Source organism: Miscanthus floridulus, chromosome 1 (assembly GCF_019320115.1).
Source record: "Miscanthus floridulus cultivar M001 chromosome 1, ASM1932011v1, whole genome shotgun sequence".
NCBI classification, from domain to species: domain Eukaryota; kingdom Viridiplantae; phylum Streptophyta; class Magnoliopsida; order Poales; family Poaceae; genus Miscanthus; species Miscanthus floridulus.
In genome coordinates, this window is record NC_089580.1 from 24971781 (window position 1) to 24977542 (window position 5762).

The following is a 5762-nucleotide window of genomic DNA, read 5'->3' on the forward strand; positions in this document are numbered from 1 at the left end:
GAGGGCGCAGCGACGCGACAGTGGCATACCACGCGGCAGCAATGGCGGGCATGCTCTGTGCATGGCGGCCACGCACGGGCACGCGTCGCCCCTTGAGGCATTCTACCGAGCACGTGGCGGGCAGCGACATGGGCAAGGTGGAACGCTGTTTTGGGCCACTTCCAGGCCGAATTAGACATTGGGCCATAAACGAAATTTGTTCACCTCGGCCTGCTCTACGTTTCTTATTTAAGGTGCCCGGCCATTAGAGCTTTGTAACAGCGGATAATTAAGCTCCAAGATGATAGTGTCAATATGTTAACAACGATCACGGAAACTCGCTTTCGGAGGTCGAAACTCGATCAAACTTAGTGCAACTTTTTGCATTCTCTTCTCCATAACATAACCTTGAACTTTTATTTTTGGACTAACTCAAGTTGCTTAGGAAAATTTGGAGAACGCGGGATGTCAACGTCGATGTCGGTGAAATCCGGACTGCAAACACGGTCGGGTTGATTTCAGCTTTTTCTCTTATACTTTGAGCACTGTTTTGATCTATTTCGAAGCTAAATCATGACTTGGTCCTTTAACAAAGTTTGTTATACTCAAACTTTTCTTCAACTTTCATTTTTGGTCAAACCTCATATCTGGTCCAGAAGTCAACTTTATTTCTCGGTCAACGCAAAGTCCTTTCTGCTATAAAATATAGGGTTTCCATTATTTTCGGACATTTTCTCCACCTTCGCTCAACACGAACCCTTCGTAACTTTTGTTGTAGAGTTCAATTAGAGTTGTTTGAGCAAGGTTACAAGGTTTGGTTGACTTCATATGTTTCCATTCACTTGATAAAGCAATTCATGCAAAGATATGACTTATCATTTCATGTGACTTTTTGATTCCAAACTTCATGAAACTTTTCCACGGGTCTAGATGGATGCATGTGGATGTAATGTACATGGAATAAGCATATTTAACATTACTCTTGCATAATCTTAACAAGGGTCCATATGTAAGCAATTGTGCGTGGCCCAAGTTTAAGTTGGAGCTCCATCATGTAGATTTGATCTTGACACCTTGATTACCACTTGACAGGTCATGTTTGAGCTCAAACCCATTGCTTAACTGGTGACAAACACCTAGGGTGTTACACAAGTATGCCTTCTTTTATACCTACCCAAAGATCCACATAAGCCATTTAGTTGGTAGGATGAAAAGAAAGGCAAACATAAAAATCCTTTGGTGAGGATCATACACTTTTGAGCGACCGAGTGAATCATTTGAGGAACTCAACTTTATTTTTGCGAAACTTTCAAAACCTCCAGAAAGAAAGTCGATCAAAGAAGGAATGATAAGCATTTTTGTGAACCGTTCTATCTTGCAACCACCTAAGACTTGGAGAAGGCCAAAAAGCCCCATAGGTAACTAGATAATAAAGGGTGGATAGAATGCCAATTCATTCACATCAAGGAAGAAAACTTTGTTATAGGCATGACACTTTTGAAATGTAATCGGCAAAGTAGCAACTCCTGATCAAAAACCAATGTCTTAGCTTTTACTCGAGGACGAGCAAAGGTAAGCTTAGGGGATTTTGTTGGTGGTTCTTACCGACAAAATGTAACCGTCAACTATGATCCAAAAAGGAGGAAACTACATGTTTTTACACACATATACCTTTACTATTGACATAGTTCCACTTGTATTGGAAGATCAATGTTTTGCAGAACATGTACAAGAATATGGTGAAATTATATTCAAAATGCGCCATCAGAGAAAGCATAACACAGACCCGCTCAAAGGAAATAGAAGAAGGCCCAAGACCTAGCCAAGCACCACCGTAGCAAAGACCTAGGACCAGCCAGGAGCCCATATGCGTAAGGTGGTGGCGAGGCAGGCCAGCAGGGGTGCGACCGCACCCCTGGTATGCTCACACCGCCCCCAAGCCCACTTGGTCTCTCTCTTCTCTGGCAGTTGCATGGCGACATGCAAAGATAGTGCAAGGTGGTTTCCTAATTTATCTACACCCAAACCGACCATTCTAGTGCTATAAATAGATGAGGGAGGACTCTCCCACCTCACACACCACAAATCAAGAGCCTCTCTCCCTCCACTTGTATTCTTTTACTATTTTTAGTAGTATTTGGAGCAAGACAAGCTTCATTGGAGAGCTTGAACCTCTAGGGGCAATCTCGGTATTGTTGTCATTTCTTAGCGCAATCACCAAGTGTGGAGATTTTAAGTCCATCCTTGGCAACGGCGCCAGAAATGCTTGTTGGTATTTCTTAGCACAATCACCAAGTGTGGAGGTTTTAAGTCCATCCTTGGCAACGGCGCTAAAAATGCCTATTGGTATTTCTTAACACCATCACTAAGATTGAGTTAACCTTAGTGATGCCGCCAAGAAACACCAACTATGATAGTTCTTAACGATTACAGAAAACATCCGCAAGCGCACAGATCTATCGTTGTAGCATTTCACCAAGAAGTATTTAGGGTATCATTATTTATATTTTCCCAAAGGAGGGCAAGGTATAAGATTCTAGCATGAGCATGAACAAGATTACATACTTGCATAGTGGACCATAGTTCATAACATGGGTAAAAATGGTAATTTAAGGATAGTGGACACACATATGAGCCAACCTCAAGGATAAAAGGAAAACAAAGAATAAAAGAATGTTCCTAAGTGGAGCCGGTATGTTCTAATATAGCCATGCAAAGAACAAGTGATGATCATACAAATTACATGGTTAGAGCTAGAACTGAGCGTAAGATAGGTCGTGAGGCCACCGAGTACTATTGTGCCAGCAACCTTGTGTGACAATTTAGACTCCTACACCCTACCTAAACATGGGGATTACAAGGGACGAACAAGGTTGTCACCACCTGCCGCCTACCCCTCAACCAGAGAGTAGGAAATGTATTCACCTATTTCTCCATACCCAAGCACCATGCTTGCGTACACAGAAACTGCCCAAATTCCCACAGGCCCCGACCATACGGATTGACGGGTAAAGAACTTGGGCACACCCAAAGGAATGATGAACTGCCACCTCAACTTAGCTCTAATTCTACTCATATAAGTTATATGAATGATTAAGCATAAATTTCTACATGTCAAGATCATAACATACAAACTTTATGCTAGTTCATATATCATGATTATAACATGAGAACTATAGTCTAGTTCATATGCATTGCTATATTGTAAGTAAGAAAGCATGACTATGGAAGAACTCTTTATAGTATTCATACCAAGATATCACTCTTCTTCCAAGGAGCCAAGCCCTCCTTGATAGCTTTGCTAGCTCACAAAACTACTACTAAAAGCTAAAACATTGCAAGAGTAGGGTAGTGAGGTAGAGGCTCCAAATGATGTGTGTCATGAGAAAGAGCACTACCCCTCTCTTTATACTAGTGAGGTGGTCGATTTGGTGCTGCAAAATAAGGAAACCACCAGAAACTGCCTATGCATGGTGGCATGCAACCGCCGAAGGAGCGTGGGCCTAAGAGGTGGCGGTGGTGGTGCGCCCACACCCTAGTGGGCCCGCCTTGCGATCACCTTCACATGGTTGGTTCCTGGGTGGGCCTAGACCAAGTCCATGTCGGTGCGCAGCCTAGAATTGGCTTTTGGCTAGGCTTTTGCTTGGCTCCTTTGCGCTTTTCTGCTTTACGCTTTCCTATGTTGCGCCTTTTTAACATTTTCCCATGTAGTTCATGTGTATGTCCTGTAAGATACTAAGTAGCCAATACATGTGGAAATATGTTAATAGTACATGCTATGTGTCATAAGTTTGTTTATTTCTCCTATTTTGGACTTTATTTGGTGGTCGAATTTGATGGCAGTGACCGCCAACAAGTATGAATAACATGAAGAGTTCCCTTATGTTCTTGTTCTCATTTTATCAACATAGCTATGTTATATAATTAGAGCAAAGTTCTTATGTTATTCATTTAGCATATAGAACTTTATGCTTAATCTTTCATACAAACATGTTTAGACCAAGACCTATGTTTAGGTGATGAGTTCTTCTTTAAGTTAGTCTTGGTCATTATATTCTTGCGGGTTCGCCATCCGTCCCCATTGTAGATGCTCTAGTACAGGACTCCTGATAAAGACGGATGTTCCTGGCCAACGCTAGAGTAGTAATTGATAGCGTAGGCGTAGTGTCTAAGCTATACATTACCTTTGTTTGCCTCATTCCCTACGGTTGAGGGGTAGGTGGCAGGTGGTGACAGCCTTGTTCGTCCATTATAATCCCCCATGTTTGGGTTTGGCATAGAGTTGGAAGCTGAAGGTACTTGGCAGACCAAGTATAAGCCGGTGCCCGAAGTAAGTTTATAGTGACCAAAGATATCTTAACTTAGGATCTCTAACCTTAGAAATCCATGTATTTGTATGATCATCTGCTCATCTTAGCATAGCTATACAAGATAAGTCTACTCTAGTTTAGGTTTATTCTTTTATTCTTTATTATTTCTTTTATCTTTATCCTTGAGATTGGCTTGAGTGTGTGTGTCACACTATCCAATATCTATCTTAGATTACCCTTGTTATGGACTTTGGTCTACTATGCAGTCATATTATCTTTTCCATATCCTTATTAGAGACTTTTATACCATGCCTTCCTTTGGGAAAATATAAATGAACGATACCCGAATACTTTTGGGTGAAATGCTATAACGATATATCCATGCGCTTGCGAAATATTTCTGCATGTGTTCAGAAATATTGTCATAGCATTTCTGGTGCCACTGCTAGGAAACACCAATCCTAGTGGTAACGTTAAGAAATGCCAACAATCATTTCTAGTGTCATTACCAGGGAAGGCACTAGTTAAAAGAATCTATTAGGACATGTTCATGATAATATGCATGTGAAGTAGCCATTTCTCATAACAGGATAACTTTGCTTGTTTTCTCCTATTATGGATGAAAATAGGATAGTGTAATACGGTTTTGACTTACCGACGACCTTCATCGAGAATCCAGAGTCATTCCTAAAGAAGGCCTGACATCGTGTCAATCCTCCTTCCAATACTTCGCCGGCAACTAAACCCATCACCCCACACCATCAGTACAAAACACCATGGCCAATAAGACGCTGCACGAGTACTCCATCCCTACTATTGCCAACGTGACTATTGGGCCCACTGTCAACATGGGCGACGTAAACTTTGAGTTGAAGACCGGCCTAATCATGATGGTGTAGGCAAATCCATTCTATGGATTGCCTAGCGAGGATGCCAACACACATCTCCAACACTTCCTAGAGCTATGCGACACCATCGTCATGTAGGATGCCGCGCCAGAGATAATTAGACTCCGCTTGTTGTTGTTCTCCCTCCTGGGGAGCGCGAAACAGTGGTTCTATAAGAACTAGGAAGTTGTTAACACGTGGACTAAGTGCTCCATGGCCTTCCTTGCAAAGTTCTTCTCGACGGACAAAACCAATGCCCTTTGTAGAAGAATTTCTAACTTCTAGCAGGCATCATCAGAATCCATCCTAGAAGCATGGGAGAGGCTACAAGAATACATCCTTGCCTGCCCACACCATGGGATGAAAGATTGGTTGATCCTTCAAAACTTCTACAATGGGCTAACTTCCACATCCAGAGCCCACATAGATGCTATTGCTGGAGGTGCCTTCTTCTCACTCATAGTCAGCGGAGCTACAGCTCGCATTGAGAAGATGGTCTCCAACCAGGGGTAGAGTGAAGACAAACTCCAAACCCAACAAAATGGCATACATACCATGGAGGAGATGGATATGCTGGCCGTAAAAT

The 5762-nt window shown here is 42.3% G+C and overlaps 1 non-coding gene across 1 annotated transcript; it reads right to left on the bottom strand.

The window, feature by feature from the left end:
• Nucleotides 1-5431: 5431 nt before the first annotated feature.
• Nucleotides 5432-5538, bottom strand: LOC136511586 (small nucleolar RNA R71). The gene has a single exon (XR_010772767.1). It is a non-coding gene; the product is annotated as a small nucleolar RNA R71 (small nucleolar RNA).
• Between the last annotated feature and the right edge of the window lie 224 nt (nt 5539-5762).